The 21,376-nt window shown below is 39.6% G+C and overlaps 1 protein-coding gene across 13 annotated transcripts in view; it reads right to left on the bottom strand.

Annotated features, from left to right (window-relative positions):
- cacna1c (calcium channel, voltage-dependent, L type, alpha 1C subunit) overlaps positions 1 to 21,376 on the bottom strand; it is a 228,238-nt gene that overhangs the window by 107,815 nt on the left and 99,047 nt on the right. The gene's annotated exons all lie outside the window — the stretch shown is intronic.

The raw sequence follows: 21,376 nt of genomic DNA, 5'->3' as shown, positions 1-21,376 counted from the left end.
TAACAGTGTTGTTGTAGTCCACTGACTGCTCCCTTTACAGTTTGACTGGGTCATTGCAGTACCTCCACACTTTTTTCAGTCATTTTGTTGCAGGTTTTCTGATATGCTTGGGATTATTTTCCCTGTTATATGACTCAGTTTCAGCCAAGCTTTAGCTCTTGGACAGATTTGACTCTCGAATACTTTGGTATTAAGAGAAGATCATTGTTGCCTCAATGGCTGCAAGGTAGCTAGGTCCCATTGCTGTAGGACAAACCACAAACATCACCCCTCCACCATTGTGCTTGCCAGTTGGTGTGAGGTGCTGCATTTGGTTTTCACCTAGCATGGTGCTGTACATTATGGCCAAACATCTCCACTTTGGTCTCAGCTGTTCTTGTAGATTGTTCAGATGCAATTCTTTCTTTTAGCAACCTTTCCACACAAGCCAAACTTGTTTACCATCATATCAACTTCAACATTTATCATGCTAACAAACCTGCAGAGTCTGGCATGTAGCTCTAGGTTTTTTTGCAGTGTCTTTGAACATTGTATTCTGACTTTGTGGTGAATTTACTGGGACGTCCACTTCAGGGAAGATTGTGGCTTTGTGTTAACAGATACCTGAATGCTCAAGAGCAGCAAACTACCAAACTGCCATTATAAACACGCACACAATTGCTGGTGATGAATTAGTGAAATACATTTGATTAGCAACACCTGGCTGCTACTTAACTTTTTAATTTCAATTGAAGTAGTAAGGGTGTACAGAGTCCTGTGAAAACTCTCCTTTTAAAATAATTCTACAACTATTTAGGCACAATTCTCCAACACTATACTTGTTTTACCAAACAATTTAAAAAGACATAACCCAGATGTATTCGGCTGCAATGATCTTAAGCAGAAACTAACACTTACATTTGTGAAACTAGGAGCACTGATATTCATCTTTACTTTTAATTTACCCTAAAAGGTTAGTTAGATATGTTTTTTTCTCTGATATCTAATCAGTGAATCGGCTGCTTGCACTCTGTTATTTATGTGCCAAAAGTTGCAAGGACTTTCTTCTGGACTTTTTCATTTCTTCAAACCTGAGACTTCAAAAATATTTCCTTAACTATCTTTAGTTTTTCTCAAAATAAGGTGTTTTGTCACCATAAGTGAGAAATTCAGTATAGGAAGCACATACAAAATCAAACAAGGCAGCAGCAGCGATGTATCCCATAAGAGTTCGATGACTCATACTATGATTTACTCATAAATGCGGCCCCTTTATCGTTTTTCTCAGACACCATAATGTTGCTACTATGATTCATATTTCATTCTTAAATTTAAAATGTATCAGGTCATTTTCATGAGTAATATAAATATAAATCATATAAATCTTTACAATATATAAACACAAACATTTAATAAAACTTGGGCTTTTTTTTCCATTTGCGATGTGACAGACACTTCTCAAGAGCTCCGTGATGTGATCACTAAATGTGGAGAGATGGCGAAAGAAGTAGATGAGTGAACCTGCAGAGCATCACACCGGTTTAGGCAGAGCACTGAAGTTGCACACACCCTCAGCTGATCAGTATCAGCTGACTCAGTTTATATAATCTGACAAGCTTGCGCGCTCACTCTCCTCTGATCATTCATGCTGCTGTGACTGGTTATGCTGATTTATTTTTCCTGCACCCCAGCATCATCCTGTTCTACCTTCATACTAAACACAGTTTGTGATAGTATCTCATACCTTGTTAATAATGTATACTCCACATCTCTGTGATATTGTATGAGTGTACAGACTGTGTTACAGTTACAAAGACAAATCCTTAACTACGGCTACCTTTCGACAGGCCTATAGCATACAGCGTGCCACATTTCTTTTCCTTCTTCCTCCTGAAACCAATCAAATTACAGAAAAGCATTTACAAATCAGGAGGTGAACAATATGCTGTGTTTTGAGGCATCTGTCTGAATTGTATGCATTTCTCAGATCAAAGAGAAAACAAAGCACACACGGTCCACCTACACTTTCCCTTTCAGCTCAGCGGGGAGCGCAGTAGATGTTGCTTGTGGCCCTTTTCAGACATGGCCATAATTAACCACATGAAAGAGACACGTAGACAGAGACAAACACATCTCACACATAACTCACTGTCTCAGTATAGTTGCAGGGACCAAAGACACTTAGACACCAGAAAGTTTAGCGTTTGAATGAGAAGCAAGATTTGGATGTGTGGTTAGGATGTCTATGCTGGGATTTTCCCACACAGAACCATGTCTGGGGTTTACAGAGAATGGTCCAGAGAAGAGGGTGTAGCAATTCTTTGGGTGAAAATACCGTATGCCAGTGGTCATAGGAGAACAGCCAGTCTGATTAAAGCTCATATGAAGGCAGCAGTCACTTAAATAGCAGCTGGAAGGTGTTGAGTCCTGGCTAGACCCCCCATGCTAAAACCAAGCCCTGGAATGGTGTGGCTACATCGGACACAAGCATTTCACTACATGTTGTATGATCGTGTATGTGACAAATAAAGGTTGCTTTGCTTTATAAATGGCTACAGTGCTACTCCTGTCAGCTAAAAACAAGAAACAGGCTGACCAAAACTGGACAAAAGAACACATGCGATATCTGGATGGTAGGGTTAGAATTTGCCATAAACAACATGAAAATCCATCCTGCCTTGTATCAACAGTTCATCCTTCTGCTGGTGGTGTAATGGTATGGACTTAGTACCAAATGAGCATCAATTAATTGCCCCAGCCTACCTAAAAACAGCTAAATCTGGCTTTGGTTAGTTCAGAGTCCTATGGCAGACTGAAAACAAGAAAGATTGTGGAAAGCTGATAGATGTAAAATGGAATAACAAAAACTAGAGTGAGGTAAAGTGTCAAAATCATACAGGATAAACATATGGGAATATAACAGGAAAGTAAAAAGAAGGCTGGACTATGACTTTTGGTTATTTTGTGTACCCACAGCCCTCATATTGACCTCCACATCAAAATTTGTTGAAACAACAAAAAAGTCAGCACACTGTCTTCCTGAAGTGATCAGTTTGATGCAGCAAAGACATGATTTGTTTTGACTGTGTAGTTGTCAAGTGCAGAGTTTGGTGCTGACTAGGGTGTTTTTGATAAAACATTCAGCCTTTCTGTGCTTTTACCGATTCAGCTAGGTCAAGAAAGAAAGAGGGTGCGTGTATGTGAGCTTGTATGTGTACATATCTACGGTCCTGTGCAGTTATTTTGTAATATATGTGCATGTCAATAGATGTTTGGAAGAAGTCCAACCTTTCTGTATGCATGTGTTTGCACATCAAGGCATAATACTGCAGCACTAACGCTGATATTGCATGCCTGTGTATACATGTGTGTCTGTGCTTTCACTTTCTTTTACCATATTCATCACTTTGCCCTCACTTCAAAGTACTTAGGAAGGTAACTCTGAGGTAACACGCTTCTTAAAATGCACTGCTGCTTTTTGCATCATCTGTACTTCACTCTCTGGCTTCTCACTGGGGGTAAGCAGAACGACTTTTCTGGTATAACCAGTGTGGACTGTGCAGACTCACTCAAAATCAAACACATCATCAAAGCTGCAAGTGTGAAAACAGACAGAAACATTGTGATTAATGATGGGATAATTAAAGGCACAGCTCATCCCAAAAATTAACTTTGTCTTATGGCATGTGGTGCTATTTTTCTAACTAGATGATTTTTTCCAATGTTTTAAAGATATCAGCTGCAGGGACGTCAGCTTTCTCTTAAATATGATGGAAACATATGCCAAAAGAAAAACACATTTGAAAAACTCAGCAACAGTGTCCCTTTTTTTCTCCCATAAATCATAACCTGGTTGCTTTAGAAACAAACAATCCATAAATCTTGAACTGACTACTTTCATAATACCAAACTACACTTGCTAACCTCACTCACGGAAGAAAAAAGCACGAATGACAGTGACAAGATACGAACATTACTGCACTTAATTCTCAGCGTGTTTGAGCAGATATGTAGCATTATGTATCTTTTGTGGGGCTACAACTGAAATCACATGAAAAAACAAGACTTTAATATTGTGCTGATTTTCTTCAGTTTTCAGACCCAGCACAGTGCAGCTTTCCCAACCTTGGTAAATAGACTTCTATACACTACAGTAGTTATAAGATACTAAGCAACCACCAGCTGGTACGAGCAAAATAAATGCCGATGCTGGAGTAAATTTTTGTATATTGGGTTATGTAACTTTAATGTTAGCTAGCTGCATGTGTCACAAAGTGCAGGAAGAGGGACCCAAATGCAGGCTATGGAGGCAGACTGATTCAACAAAAGGCAAGCTGTTTATTATGCTTGAAGAAAAGTCCAAGAGGTAACAAAATCTCAAAGCCTGGTGTGCTAGGTAACACTCTCTGGTAGAAATGTGCGGGGAACTACTCGGAAGAATAAAAGCCACAACAAGGACTGAAGGAAAAGACTGGGATAGATGCTCATAAGGGTTATCAGTGGAAAAGAGATGGGGAATGAGCAGCATGTGTAGATAAGCAAGACAAAGAAGACAAATGACTACCAAAATAAAACAGGAAGTGAGAAACAACTACTAATCAGAGAAAGACAGGCACAAGAATGAACTTGTGCCTGTACTTAACAAAGGGGAAAGTCAAAGGAGGATTAGACAGAGAAAACCCTAAAGAGACCAATAAACTCTGAAACAAATAGAAAACAGAGCTAAAAAGCAACGGCTCGAAACACTAAGGAAATGTAACATGCAATTTCACACATGGATAGTAACCTAACAAAGATCTATTATTTATATTCTCATAAATAATAATATACTGACAATTTATTAAAGAGTTTGACAGCATGGTCTTTTTTACTGGGCAGATGTAGAGAGTAGAAAAAGCGAAGTTAGGCTCCAGTGTATTCAAGAGAAGGCAGACTCAAACCAAAACAAATGATGGATAAACAACATTGCAGACCAGAGGGGGAAAAATAGCATTAATTGGATTTGGGGTGACATAGTTTACAAAACAGGGGAAAGACAGGTTTAAGGAGCGAAAGCACTGAAAAGAGGTGATGTGAAAATGAAAGGAACAACAACCGTAATTATAATTACAGATAATTGCAGTCGCTCTTTCTTTCACACTGCTTTTTAACCCCATTACTCTTTCTGGAATTTAAGCTGATGCAATAGTATTTTAGTGATCACTTTAGTGATTTGGTATTGCTTATTTTATCCCCTGTGTTCCTAATTTGATTACATATGCACAGGGTAATGAAACTGTACTCTATCAGATACCGAAGCAATTTGCCTGACATATGATATATTTTGCACAATCCTGGAGAATAGTTTGTAAATTAACATAACCATAACATACTGCATAGTACATTTCTCCCATTTACAGAAATCATAATGCACTGCTTAGGGGTGAAGAGGTACAGAGAAACGTAAAGAGGGATGTGGCAGAGAAAAAAAGAGAGACGGAGGGAAAATGGGGTTATAAAATGAATCTAGTATCTTCTGTTCTTACAGTCTGCATGCTGTCATTTTACCCTTGCTGTCACTAGCAACACATTGTCTCCCTGCTGTATGTATGTGTGTGTATGCATGAGCGTATGAGTCACAGGGAGTGTGTGATGAGCCATGAATGATGCTGGATATTAGCCTGTCAGACGTGTACAACCACACAGGTACAGAGGCACACACACACACTAACACAGAGTTCTGCCCCACAGCAGTATATCACACAGATAGGATAGATACAAGGACATGCTCTCTCTCTTTATTCTGTATGTGTTTCTCTATTATCCATATCGCTCCACTGCCATGCAACTTCTGCCTCTTGAATGCACAAACATTATTTAATCTTTCTTTAGTATAGCAGTCTCCATAATAACTTCTGTTGCAAACTTTTTGCAATGCATTCAGACCCGCCTTTTACTGTGTATGTGTGTTTCGCTGTTAAAAGCTGTTTGCACACCAACATTCGTTTTTGATTGAATCATTTATATTGGCTCGGTTTTGGACCCCATGTGTGCGGGTGTCTATCACTGAATGTGAGAGAAAGCTGGCCTCTCATTAACCATCCACCCCAGCGTTGTGATGTAAACTCCCGCTGAGTCTGGCATGTTGACCGTCTCTCGGAAACCGTCCCTGTATCATTAAGAGGCTTTTGTTTCTGATGCTCGACTTTTCTCTGCCATTCCTCTGTTGCCTATGAGAATGCTAATGATTTAATGATAAAAACTGAGAATGGATCATCTCCTTTTCCCAAAATAAACAATTCTCATATTCATGAAATTTGCTGAGCTATTCAGTGCTCATCTTCACAAACTGTGACTGGCCCAAAGAGGAACTTTTGAGCTTGTTGTAGTGATAGATTGTACTAAATAACATGGTGGGAAAATAATGCTCCTTTGCTGTATATATTATATAGCTAGACCATTATATTATACTGAATGTGTGAACATGCCAGCACTTATGTTTTGACAAGTTTTGAGAAGGTTTCGTGCTGTTGGCATTCGCATAGCCACTGATCCTGACTTTGTCAAAGAGATAATGAGTCATTGTTCCGCACTTCTAGCATAAGCCTCTCATCAACCTTGAATGCTGCTTCTTCTTTATTCCAGCGTCTGTTGTGATTGTTAAAATTCCCACTTCCATGGGCAAAAACAAAAACTTGGCTTGGGGATAAAGCAGACCATGTGCAAAATGTCAGTGTTTTTCAGCCAAGCATTATATTTAGCAAGAGCATCAATGACAGCACTATAGTTTAGATCGGCCATAGACAAGTCAGACTGGGATTCTGGTTTGGAATCAAATGAACAATTCTTTGTCTTTGCAAAGAATTCCTAAAGACTGCTGCCGGATTTTTCTCTTGCACTGACAAGTACAGTGTGTAATGGGGGTAGGCGGGGCAACGTGATTGTACGTGATCTCTAGTTAAAGTTTTCGCTTAAAGGGCTTTTCCAGTTAAAGGGTTCGCTGTATGGCAGGCCGAATAGGACTCAAATGGGGGACTCGAAATCAGGGATGAATACAAACAATATCTTGATGCATGCTCAATCATCCAGGTAAGTAAATCCCCCAAAGTTGATTCTATTCATCTGGACGTTTTGTCACTCATCCAAGTGACTTCTTCAGTCTCAGCTGACTGCAGGTTTCCCCAATCTTATAAACAGTACATTTGCATAATGACTGAGACTAGCACCACTGAAGGAACAGTGGGCTGGGAGGTCAGTTCCTTGATCATTAATATGCAAATTCTCATGACCATTGATCAACAACCACTGATCAAAGTCAATTAATCAAAGACCACTGATCAATGGCCATGAGTACCATTCACAGTGAGATGGGGAATGGCTGCAATCACAGCATTGTAAAACTGGGGAAACCTGCAGTACGCTGAGACTGAAGAAGTCACTTGGATGAGTGACTGTAAACTCTACGTCTAGATGAATAGAATCAACTTTTGGGGAACACATCCAATAGCTTTATTGTTTAAGCTAGAATAACAAAATAACAAAAATAACTCAGGCAGAAACCAGGAATTCACTAACTAAGCTTTATGGACTAAACACTGAACACATGGGGCACACAGGACTAAATGGAGACACAACTGCAATGACTACAAACAGCATGGATTAATATCTAAAATGGTGTCTATTTGAAAGTTTTTTTTTAAGTCTGTGAGCAAATGAGCCAAATGTCTAATATTGTCCTGATGATCGCCTCCTTTTAAAATTCTGGTCATATTAAAAATAAGTACAAGGCTTCAAAACATCTATGATGGACATAATCACGCGATCATAATAAGACTTTAGAAGTACACAAGTTCTAGCTTACCTGAATGACTTCCTTAATCACATTCTCATTATGCTGTTGTGTACCAGTAGAATAATAATCAAGTTAACCTACTTCCCAACTAATTCCATGTTTTATTTTGGATCCTTCCATAACTAAGCTTCTGTGTAGTACACGGTACACGCCATGCACCCACTTGCGGAGTGTAACAGCTTTCCAGTGAACCACAACTACATGCCACCTTATGTAAGCAGTCCAAACATCGTTGTTGCTGTATCTTTTATTATTTAAACAGACGCAAGTTAGTTCTTCCAGTTCAAGATTTATAATGCAGTCTAACTTAACACTACCAGTGCTGACATACCTGCTCAGAGAGCACAGTTAAAAACTGCTGTGCTCCGCCAGTGGTGCACCTGAGTGAATGAACCCTTTCCTGTATAAATGCAGTAACTTAAGAGGTAACAGCAAATAGTGTCGAAGCATCCAAGGAGTAAATGTCTCTTAAAGCATGTGAAATCTAAATTTTCTTAAATGGAACACAGTAAAGGGGCATCCAAGCATGAAGCGATTCGCTCGTGGCGCACCGCTTTGTCACTAGAGGACATTACAGGCTCAGGTTGCCTTGGTAACCCTCTAATGTATCTACCATTGTGTCATCTTTGAATAATTTTTATCTTCTTGTCTTATATGTAGTCGCTTCAGTTGCTCATCTTGAAGTTGAGATGAGTTTATCTAGGCACCAATCACTTCACGTCGCCTGCAGTTACACTTATTACTGGTGGACCTTGCTGACAATCATTGATTTTCTATGGTCGCCTCATTACTGCAAATCATTCCTGTGTTGATGCCTCTTAAGTGTGTTCAGTTACTGGACACAGCAAAAAGCTAGCTTTCGCATTTTGAAAATATTCAAAATGACTACACGTCGTTACTTTTTCTAAAGACGACAATTTAAAAGCGTGCATCACAATGCATGCAATGTGAATGTCTCACAAAAATCAGCTGCTGTTAACGATATAGCCAGCTCTTGACAACTTATCGTCCTCTGGCTACCTGAAAACTGATTCACAGTCCCTCCGACATGGCAAACACAGAGAGATGAGTAAAGTGTTCCACACAACTATTACACTTACCAGAGCATCTTTCAGGTAACCTCAGTGCACCCCAACTAGCCATTCCTGTCATTGTGAATGAATAATGCACTCAAAATAGCAAGTGGAAGAGCAGATGTAAGTGATTTGAGGGACAGCATTAACACTGTGGCGTCACCATTAAACCTGAGCCTCTTCATCTCCATTGGAAGCACATCTGTAGGACAAAGTGTCCTAATGGTCTGCCAGAGGGTGATGTCATAAGGTTGACCAGACACAGAGGAACGCCTCCCCAGAGAGGACGCACTGTACCGATCTGGACGCAATGACATACAGATATACAGAGCAGCCCGGCTGCTGTGTATTAGTGTGCCACAGACACATGCAGACACTCCCCAGAGTGTAAACTTGTGGCCGGATCATAAAGATTCACAAAGAGATTTGTCCTTCAGACTTTGTTATTGTATGAGGACAAGCCAATGACAGTATAGGAAGAGAAAAAGGAACAAAAATAAATGGGATGCTCTTACAGAACCCAGTATGCATGTTTGAAGACAAAAGAGGAGAGGAAGCAACATGATAGCCCAGATGGATGGGAGGATATACGACTACTTCTTTTAAAAACATTTGAATGCAAGTTTCAATGTTTGCATATGAATTTAGCATTAGTATGAAAAAATCCTGCTTAGTAATCTCTGAGCTATTAGCATTCAAAGTAGGGAATTTAATAATTAATTCTTCTTCCTCTTTCAGTGCTCCTTTAACTGTCCTTTAATCAAACAACCTCCTCATAAATCTTGTTTTCATCCTTCCTCCCTGTAGTATTTTTTCCATCCATCTGTCGTTCTGTTACCTGTCCTTGTACTTTATCCCATGCTAGAGCTTTGTACTCAGCACACTGACAGCCTTGCCACATTTCCCATCTTTGGAGTTCATTCGTTAATCTATACTTAAATAGGATGCCTCTCAAAATCAAACCATTTCTGATATCTGTGTGTCTGTCAGCTTTATTCACCTATATATGAGCACACCTCTCCCTCCTTTCTTCCCTCTTTTTCTCTCAAGAGCATGCCCATTAGTTCTGCTTGCTTGGTGTTCGATGGAGCCTGTCCGCCATGCCGGCCCCCTCAGAGACCCCGCTGGAGCCGCCATGGAACCTCTGATTCATCAATCTCCCTGCAGCTGGCAGGAAACTCAAGGGGCACAGTCTCTGCTGGTCACCTGGAGCCAAGATGGCTGACAAGACGTGAGGGTAAAGGAGAGGACAGAAGCAGGGGACACACAGATTTAAAACAAAAAAAGGAAAAAACCAAAGTGTTATGCAGAGAGATGGAGAATGGAGAGTAGGTGCTTGGTAAATTGCAGGAGAGGCGATTGTTGTGGGTGTGGTACTAAACCTCTGATGCAATAACGAAGAGCAACTGTTTTGTCCCTGCCTCGTTCCAAACACAAGACCTTCAGCAGTGCTCTGTTGTATATCATGTGGCCATCTCTCTATCATGTCTGTGTGTGTGTGTGTGTGTGTGTGTGTGTGTGTGTGTGTGCGCGCGTGTGTGTGTGTGTGTCAGCATGAGCAACAAGATTTCACGGTCTAAGCTGATACACTAAAAGCACAGTAGAGGGCGAGAAGGTTAATAAGCATTCAATAAATGGATTTTACAGGGCCTTGTGTAATCCCCCTACATACCTACCAGCACCCAACATAATGCGCACTTGCACACACCCGACTCAAATGTGCAAGACTCATTTGGAATAAGTTACCAATCAAATGCACACAGTTTAAACATCACTCATAGTATAAAACAACTGAGAAAACAGAAGAGGGGTAAGAATGAGTATGTATGAATATGGGCTTAAGAATATGAGTAAAATAAATAATGAAGAGGCTATTAAAGGGTATTAGTGACAAGACATGTGCAATAAAATGGACTTATCTGCGCAAACTACCTTTACAAATTCCCTCGCCTGAAGCTAACTCACTGCACGCAGATTTGCTTAAAACCAAAAACAGTGACATTAAATCCAAAAAAATCAGACTGTTACCACCAGGAAAGTTCCTCTACAGCAACGTCTTTTCCTGAGTCATGATGTGACAAAACACACACCCTAGGGCGGATGCTCGCTTTAACCACCAGTCTTCTATGACTGGCCTCAAAGCAGCTTCACTGAAGCAGCAGAGGTTAAGTGTCTTGCTCAAGGGCCACTCGACCACATTTATAGATCCAGCAGGAAGTGTGGTTCATTCGTTGCCCAGCCTGGGTTTCCCCCTGTTGGTCTGGGCACTCAATCTAGCTGGCTTCTTAAAAGATCTGGCAGCCACCCTTTTGGCTTGCCTCCATAAAACAGAAAACCCTTGTGTTTCCTGGGGAAATCTGACTTAATTGTACGAATGTACAAAATAAATAAAAAATGCCAATCACAGTTTCTGAAAGCCTAAGGAAACATCAATATTTTCATGGAGTTGAAACACCCCAAATGTTTTGGTTTATGAGGATTAACGGAGAAAGCATTTCTTTACCAGACACATTCCATATTACTTCCATATCACTTATAATGTACATAGAAACAAATGAGCAACATACTATACTCCCCTCACTGTTCATATAATTACTGAAACACTACACACAATCCTTTCCTCTTTGTCTTACTATTTTATAAGACTGAGCTTTGTGCCACTGCATTGATGAGTCATTGATGACACACACACAGACACACACACACATTAAAGATTATTAAGTCTTCTGTTGCTCATGTAAATGTGTGAGTGACTTGGGATTAGTGTAATTGAAGACTCGTCTGCCAAAAAAGGCACACAATAAGGTATGTACACAGACCCTTACGTGCAGTACCTGCCTACACACATGGATTCACGTATACAATTGCAAACAAACAAGTGAGCAGTGGTCCCGAGGTCTGTTTCAGGCAAGCGGCCTGGGCTAACAATGGATAGCGAGACCTGCGGGACACCCAGTTGCACACACGCACACAAATGCGCTCCCTCTCTCACTTTCTCTTTCCCCCTGTGGGTAGAGACAAAGTAGATTCTGGGCTGTTGTTCAAAGCTTAGCAGGATTAGCTGCATGATCTTGCCACTTTTTTTGAAAAATATATTTTCATATTTCTAGCAGGTTTTGGAGATCGGCTTTAGAGAGAAGTACTTGAGAATAAACTGTCAGATTTCATCTCTGTTTAGCAAACAAGTTACATCCTTGGGAGCGGGGAAGGTGTCAGTAACGCAGGCAGAAAGTAAATAGACAAGGCTGTACATATCTATGGCTGTGTTTCCTGATATGGTCAGTAACTTACTTCCACTTAGGACAGATCCATAAAAATGTGATTGGACTGCACATAGCAATCCAACATCTTTCAGCTGAACTGGATGCCTGACACAGCAGGCCATGCCACCCACCATCAGAGCCTGACCTCACCAAAGCCTGAGTAAAAACAACTTCCAGCAGGTCCATCTTGCAAAATTTTGTAGACATCAATGTGTGAAAGCTGTAGGTTAAAGAAGAACATCAAACCAAATAATTATGGAATGTGACATTTGATGTGAGTGTCCCAATCATGCAGGCCTAGAGACCAGTCAGGGACCATGTAGCAACCACCTGTCGTGAGGGAAACGCAAGGAGGCATAAAATGCTGCACTGAAAACCTCCTCATGATTGTTTTGGTTGCTATCAGGTTGTCACGGTTGCCAGTAGTTTGCATGGAATTTGTCAGCAAACACCTACAAGCATTAATGAAACTGTGTGACGCAGACCAGAATCTGAGACAATAAGTATCCCAATTAAAATCGGTGCCTTTTGACATATATGCTCTTTGCAGCGCTAAAGCACTTCTTCAGGTTTAACTGCAGCTCAGAGAGTAAATGCTGTTTAAAGAGAAGCTGCCATCTTCCATGCAGACTATGGGAAACCGTGACAATTTCCTACCGACCAATACAATCACAATGAGGTTCTTGGTGCAACACTCTCTGCAGCTGTTTTTCGCTCAGCTATTGCTAACAACCTCCAGCAGCTGCTCGCAAACTGATCAGGGAGTACACAGTTGTCCATAGCAACAGGAGGTTACCAGGAGGTCGTAGGCCTATGTGACTGAGTGAACCTAACCTAAAATTATGTCATATAATATAGTTCTTCTGAGAACGATTCCAGTAACTTTTACTTCTGTTCAAACGATGTAATTTCCAAATCATCTAAAGCTGTATTTCCTAAACCACCCTCTTGCAGAGAGATACACACCACAAGAACATGTTGCTTGTGTAATAAAGTCATGTAATGGCACTGAGCTCATTCTGGCTCATTTTAAGAAGTCTCCTTGGAGAAGGTTGACTTTGCCTTTTAAAAACCAGCGCTTGTGATTTGTGAGTCTCCCGTGAATTGTCAGGGCTTGGTTTCAGTGAGGCAAGCAGTAGCGAGACGTCTCTGCCTCGTTTTATTTCACATTTTGTCCACTTTGTGTCATTTTTTCCTCCCTTGCTGTACTCTCATTTTAGTCTCTCTCTCTCTATTACATCTTGAAGCTATCAGTGTCTTGGCAGCGAGACAACAGAGAGGCAACACTGCACGTGGAGTGAACATACCCACAATTCCACTGCTGTGTCCAACAAACACACACATACACTGACGCGCACGCGTGTTGATAATTCCATTGTGTTAACTAGCTGGCAGAAAGCCTACCTCAGTGTTTCCAAGGCAACAAGTTTGTCATTTTTAGGGATGTTGTTGTACATAGCGTGTGTACACGTGTGTGAGCCGATATTTTCTGAAAACAATATTGAAAACATATGAAAATGCCAAATGTGATTTAACTGTTCTCTTCCCTCTTTCTGGTCTGACATCTCTGGAGCTTTTCAAAAGACAACTGTTCATCTCTGTGTAAATGACAGATTGGCACATGAATGATGATGTAAAGTCACAGTCTTCTACGCTGATATTTTTGTTTGCTGCATCTTTTGCAGATTACTTCAAACTCAATCTCTGCTCCTGAATGAATGCTTTGAGACTTTTGATTGATTGTCAGTAATGTTTACGCTGGAGGATAAGGGTGTTGGTTTTTCTGGATTTTTATTGTTATTCAACCAATCCTGCGAAAAGATCAAAACTTAGCAATGTGCGGCAGTCAACCACAATCCCAGTGATGCGGCTCTACAGACGAATATTTGATGCTGCAGAGCTGTAACTTAAGATGGACTTATTATGATTTTTCTCCCCCAGTGAGAAAAATAAAACAATGTCACCTGCTTAATTCTTTAAATATACACACAGGAAGGGACTAGTGGTGGGGAGATTGCTGAAAGGCAGTGAATTAGCATCAATTGCAGCAACGACAGATCAACCAAGCACTAGAAATCCAAAGTGTACTGACTGAGTAGAACTACTTTCAAGGAAGCAAATTACTTTAGACTCTTCAAATGGAAGCAAAATAACAAAACACAAAACCAATCAAACAAACCCTTGACTGAAATGTGACAGGGTGGAATATAAAGTACAGGGTTACCTGACAAGGAAGTTCAAGGTCTTTCAGTAACAGCAGCTACACCCAGACTTAGCCATGTCTCTTTTTAAAGGAAAAAGAAGATTATCACATATGGGAACTGTGAAATATAATCCTCCCTATATGGGGTCAGTTAGTGTTATTCCTCTATATTTACTGTGTTGGGATCACCAGGTCACCAGTTCATTTTTCAGAAATTAAAACTGTGAATGGGCTGTAGACTAATAATAATAAAAAATGGAGAAATATTGTTTTTTTTCCTCTATATTTATAATTTATTTAGGATAAAAAGGCTGCACTGTTTTTTGCTTTATCTCTCCAGTCAATTGTGTGCTGAGATTGGACAAGTTTTTTTTTTTTGACTGAAGAACTAAGAATTACAGTAAAATAAGGAAAAGTATAAGACATGAAGTACACAGTGCACATACATGCTATATGCATAATACATGCATTCTTTGCATCAGAAAAAATGGATTAAACCAAGCATACAGCATGGTCAGCCAAGAGAGGGTGAGTCCAGACTGTAGCCCGACATCAGTGTGTGTGTTTAAGTGTGTGAGAGTGGTTTACGCCTCGAGCTGTCTTCTTTTCTTCAAGAGGCAAGTAATGGAATTAAAGAGTCTCTATTGGCAATTTTTACACACATACTCAAATGAATCAGGTTCAAAACTAATTTTATTTTCATTTTAAACATCTTCCTCTCTCTCTCTCTCTCTCTCTCTCTCTCTCTCTCTCTCACACACACACACACACACACACACACACACACATACGGGAGGCCAGAATAAAACATGATTTATGGGGTCTATGAGAGGCTAAAGCGAGTAAAGATGCTGCAGGCTATTATACTGAATACTGCAGAAAAATAGCAAATGTTTACAATGTGCATACTGTATTCACAACCTGGATAATATTATGCCCCAAAGGACACACATTCACATGTGCATTTGCACAAAAAATAAATACACAATACCAGAGATTCATGTGATATCAATCAATTGCATAGAAAGTGTGCTGCAGAACATCTTCACCTGAAGAAACCTCAGTGCAGGAAGTTAGAGCCCCACCAGAAAGCCACAAAAAATAAATAAATAAAAATAAAAGTCAGTGTGTGCACACCTAGTCCTGCCCCGCTGTCTACCTTCTGATTTAATTTGCATAAGCCTGCTACTAGAAAACCTTGGGTTTGTACGCTACAGAAAATCTATTAACAGTCTTCGACTAGATGAATTTAGAATTTCGTTTTCATTTTTTTCATCACACCGAATGGGAAAAGAAGACACTGACAAAAAATGATGGAAAAGGAAACGGAGAGAATGATGAAAGAAAGAGGAGAAAGCGTCACTAATGTTTCCTGCTAAAATATTCAGACTACTGCTGCATGATGCGTCACCGTGTCCCACACATACACGTACACTTACACACTCTCACATGTACACACGGAGCCGAGAGCCATTCCTATCCCTTCTACCCAGAGTCCCCCATGGAGGAGTGTGCAAGAGCTGGCGGCCATATTTGACCATGCTAAACTTCCTGTTCACTCGCTCTTCTGACTCATGATTGGTTAATTATTTAGGAATGGGAACAAGAAGGGAAATTCAGCGAGTAGAGCACAAAGATCACATGTAGCAGCTGCCTGTTTTGTAGAGAAAAAAATGCCAAAGAGTTTAAAAGTGAATCACCTTTTAACCAAACTTTTTTCATGCAGATCGGAGGACCAAGATTTTCTTAGTTCCCACATAGTTAACAGAGGCCCACGTAGAGTTAGATAAAAGTCACATTAGATAGAAAAAAAGGAGCAGACAAACTTCAGGATACTGGAATGTGTAGAAGCTATGAAAAGATGTAACCAAATAGAGAAACACAAGCTTGTGTGCCAAACACTGGCTATCTTTTGCTTTCCTTTCTTCCCTCCACCCTTCCCACCTAGGACACAGCATATTAAACATTAAAAACCCCAAGTCCGCTCAGGAATACAGCCCAGAAAGAACAACGGAAGGAAGTGAAAGGTAGAGGAGAACAGAATCAGTCAGATCCCATACACACACTCAGTGTGGTGTATGTGTGCACTCGTCAAAGGTCAGTATGCTAATGTTAAATAAACATGTGGTTTAAAAAAAAAAGGTCACACCATTGAAGCCTAAAGACAATCGAAAATAATAATTTTTGTACTAATTTGTCTCTGGAACACTTAAAGAGCTTTGACTGATATTATTTCAGTCAGGCGAAATATGTCGAGGTATTTTTGTTTATTCAAGGTCAGACTCTTTGATTCTAATACTTTCTGACAGTTGTCACTTGTTACACCTCAGCTCCACCAAGACACACTGTTACCTAACTGTAAGATTTTTAGCTTGAAACAAGGCGAAACGTCAGCAAGCAGTGAACTGCAATTGCAATTTAAACAGCTTTTTTTCTCTTTAATTCAGAAACCCATGGGTGGTGTCCCAAGATGCAGCATTTATCTTCAGCTACGACTGATATACTATGGCAATATGATGCAACTCAAGACAGAGCTGCTAAAAACTCAGAGTGATAGGATTTGTTAACTAGCTGAAACCCTGCTGTCACTGCCATTTTTCATTTTATACCATCCCACTTAATACAGCAACAAACTTCTGGTTAGACTTTATCCACCAATCAGATGATGTGTATAAATACTTGTGGTGTACCACTGTCTTTTAATGGGTAGAAAAAAACTGCCATACTTATATCACTCATATCTAAAAGACAAAGTGACAGTATGGCAGCTTTCACACATACAGATGCTGATACAGAAATCGAAAAATTAGCAAATTCAGCATATATAATAAAACCCCTCCACCTTTAATAATTACATAAATGTTCATTCATCCTATTAAACTGATGAAAAGGCTTACTGGATTTCTGTCTCTCCACATGGGCTGTTTGGCTCATTGACTTCATCTTTGTGTCTTTCCTTCCATCCTCCCATACACACTCTCGCACAGGTACTACTTTTGTTAGGTTTTAGGGACATTTTAATACCATAAAAAGCCCAAAACGGCATATCAGAGTTTGCTGTAAACATATATAAACATGCACACACGCACACACAGTCCTCTGCAGCTCAGACGGTTTTCCCCCAGAGACGTAGTGTGTCCAGTTCTCTTAGTTCTCTATCTAGGTCAGCTTCATAGAAAACCATGCATACCTCTCTCTTTCTCTTTTTCTCTTTCTCTCTAGCTCTAGCTCTATCTCTTTCCTTTTCTTTTCCCATTTCTGTCTCAACATCTGGCTTCATTCTTTCCTCTTCTAAGCTGCCCCACTCCAGCTTTATTTTAAGTTTTCCTCTTTGCGTGTGTGTGTGTGTGTGTGTGTGCCTGTGGGTGTGTGTCCATGTGCGTATGATCTCTGAGAAAGGATACCAACAGTTTGAACAGAGTTCCAGTTATCCTATTGCCAGGGGATAAGGTTGCATTTTAAGGGAAGGAAAAATAACTTCATGTAAAAATATGCCAGCAACATTTCCCGATATCCACATTCTGCGTAGCTGTAAATCACATTAACAGGATTTTCCTGAAGTCAACTGAGGGGCTTCATTTTGAAAGTATAAAGTCCTGTTGATCAAAGGATGAACTATGCAGTTCTGCACCAGGAGAAGTTTTATTCCAAAAGAGAATATTGAAAAGATCACACCTACACTTAAAACTAGTTGGCGTGAAAATGAACTTTTATTGTGGGTTTCTTGTTGACTCATGACTCATCTTTAATCCTTTGTTTACAAAGTTTCACTTAGAAAGTTGGGGCTTTGACATCATCACAAGCCACCCATCACTTCTTCATATTTTGCTTCCAAGAAGCTGCTTTTTCACTGATTTTCAACCTTGTATCTGACCATATACAAACAGAATAAAGTTTTTTTGTGTGTGTGATTTTTTTTTCTTTCTTTTAAACCACTTAAGACTGACCGATGAATCATTCAAGCATAGAAAAGGCACCTCCATGATGATCCAGTGTTGTATCTACACATAATGGACACAGCATAGAACCAATTTTAAATTTTATGTTTAGGCACTTTGCTACTTGCAGCCTATGGCAAAAGCACACAATTTGTTCCCATGTCTTTAGATCTACCAAAGATATTAAAGATAATACAGTTTGATAGGCATAAAATTGTATTCTTGCACCACTAAGCTGATTCCCAAAACGTTATTAGCCAAAATCTTGGCATTTCAGCATGGTGTGCATTTTGTCTTTAAAACTTTCTAAGGAAACTGGAGAAATAGAAGTAGCAGGCCTAAAAAACTACCTACAACAGGTGAATAGTATCTGAAATGTCATGTCTTTAAGGAACAGCAAATCCAGCAAAGACCTCACTCAGACCTGAGAAGTGCATCTGACCCTTCAGCCGATCCATCTACTGTTCTTTGACGCCTCATCAGAAATGGTTAGAGTGAAAGGGTGACTGTCAAGAAGCCATTCTTAAGGAATAAAACAGGGAGAAAGGGGTGTGGTAGGCCAAGTAACACAAGAGCAAGACTGAAAATCAGTCGCAACACGGCTTATGAAGTGATGAATCCAAATCTGAAATGATAATTGATCAAAATCAAAATTCGTGGTTCAAATTGCCACCAATATAGAAGAGGTCATTGTATCAACTGCCATCTGTAATCAAGGTAGTGGCTTTGTCATGGTTTGAGAACAAAAACAATGCAGCCAAAGAAAAGCTTCAAAAAGTCTGGACAGCCAATCCTAAAGACTGCTTAATGAAATGATAAGACAGCTTAGAAGAGTTTAGACTGTGTTAAGGATTAAAGGTGTTCATACCAAATAATGACTTTCAAGCTTAGTCGAAATGTATAAACTCTGCTTTTTTAAATATACTGTGTTTCCATTTATTTTTAAACATTCATCACTCCTGTCGTTATTTCCCATACAGAAATGAGGGGTGCCCCAAGGCGTATGCAAAGTAGTTTATGTCTTCAATTATTATGTCTTTAGAAATGGATATATAATGTGCACAAGCTTGTCTGACAGCAGATGTGTAAGGACGCATATATTAAATAACAAAACACAAAGTACAGTCTTGTCTGCTCTGCTGAAATGGTTTCCTTGCCCTTTGGTGAAAAAAGAAGCCAAAGGGAGTGACAGCAAATAGAAGCTGATTGAACAATTGGTCACACAAACTCACAATTCACACAGATCAGTGCATATTAAAAGGTTCTGACACATGCAAAAGACACACCTACAAGAGGTTTAAAGGTTTTCCTGGAAAATATGCCTTCAAAGAACATTTATCCATCGCTGTGTCACTGTACTATAAATGTGCCCTGTGTGTGCTTTCCACATATTTGGAGCAGGTAGTTATACAAGCTGAGTGAAGGCACAAATTTTTTGTGGTCTCTATACACCTCAATTAACTTTTGTAATAATATTTAATGAGTTTTGAGAGTCACTACACTCAAATTTGGATTCTTTGTTACACTCACTTTGTTTGTCATCTTACCACTTCCTTTTCTTATTCATTCATTTACTGTACTTTAATCCTGTATGCACTTTATGTACTTATACATAATGTCTATTGTGCAGCTAAGTTGTTGCCACCACAGGTTACTTTGCTAAAAACAAAAGATAGTTGACATAGTGTAACTGACTATAATACAAAGAAATGCAGCTTAGAAAAAAAAGAAAAAGAAGAAGATGAGGCAGACTTAACTGTCTGCTCTTTTACTGGAAGCCGACACTCGTGATCCATTTGATGCGTGTGTTTGCTTGTGTACAGTAGGTTCTGATTATGTAAATGTTTGTCTCTTTTCTGGATGTGTGGACATTTTTTTAGAGCTTCGGAGCTCTCTTTTTTTAGCTTATGCAGTCAGTTAAATCTGTGTATACTTGTCCATGTGTCTGCAGATTGATCTGATTAGACTTCAGAGTTCAGAGGCGATGGCTTAACAGAGCTTGAAGATGACCACTCTGATAAATGAGTGAACAAGTAAACCACACGACACATACAAACATGCACTGGCAATCCGAGGGCAGTGAGGGATGCAGAGGATGAAAGCAAATCAGCTGAGCCCATATAAAAAACTTCAATCTGCTTCCTGGTAAAGTGTTGGGTAACATAGCGAATAGCATAATCAATGCAAACATGATAGTACAGCCACAATAACCAGCATTTTAGAATACTTAATATTGGCTGCTTTCTTAACAGAGGGCTATTTGTGAATTATGTTGTCATTGTTTTTGCCTTTTTCTTCCAATAATGATGGTTGCCAGGAAGCGAATTTGAATGATTAATGTAAAAATGCAACACTGAATCATCACATCTTCATATGCCAGTGTTCCGACAACACAAATCAAATTAAGTAATGTCACACCTCTAATAAATCAGACCAATAATACATAATTTGGTTTTATTTGTAGCCCGTATTTTTTTCTTTTTGAAAATCTCTATCTATCTATCTATCTATCTATCTATCTATCTATCTATCTATCTATCTATCTATCTATCTATCTATCTATCTATCTATCTATCTATCTATCTATCTAAATTGGTGGTTGCTTCATATTCTAGTATTATCTAGAATTTTTCCACTTTCACCGACAGACTGCAAGTCGTTGCGGTGACCGCTTTTGATCACAAGGTGATCATACAAGTCGCCTGGTGGGAAAAAAAGACCTGTGTTCAAGCAATCATGGACTGATTTAGAGAGACTACAGTCACTATCAGACAGATTGGCAAAGGTCTGCAAATAAATACCAGCTAATTTATACACAAAGATAGGGTGGCACTGTTGCAATCAGTCTGCACCAATGAGTATAACATGTCTGTGATGCATCTCCTCGCAATAGGAGATGCAACTGGGTCCCAGCTGGTTGTATTCTAGTTATAATTCTTTTATAAAAGCAAGTTTGCCGAGGACCTACGTCCTGCAGCAGTTATCATTTGTGATGGATTTTCAGATTTTCTCTATTAGGGTCTGGCTGGACTCTGAATTTAAGTAGTTATATAGTTAAATGAATTTCTGTGTAATGTGAATTTGGACAT

The sequence above is a fragment of the Oreochromis niloticus genome, linkage group LG17 (genome assembly GCF_001858045.2).
Source record: "Oreochromis niloticus isolate F11D_XX linkage group LG17, O_niloticus_UMD_NMBU, whole genome shotgun sequence".
NCBI classification, from domain to species: domain Eukaryota; kingdom Metazoa; phylum Chordata; class Actinopteri; order Cichliformes; family Cichlidae; genus Oreochromis; species Oreochromis niloticus.
The sequence above is the reverse complement of the archived record's forward strand: the minus strand, read 5'-3'. Positions and strand labels throughout refer to the sequence as shown.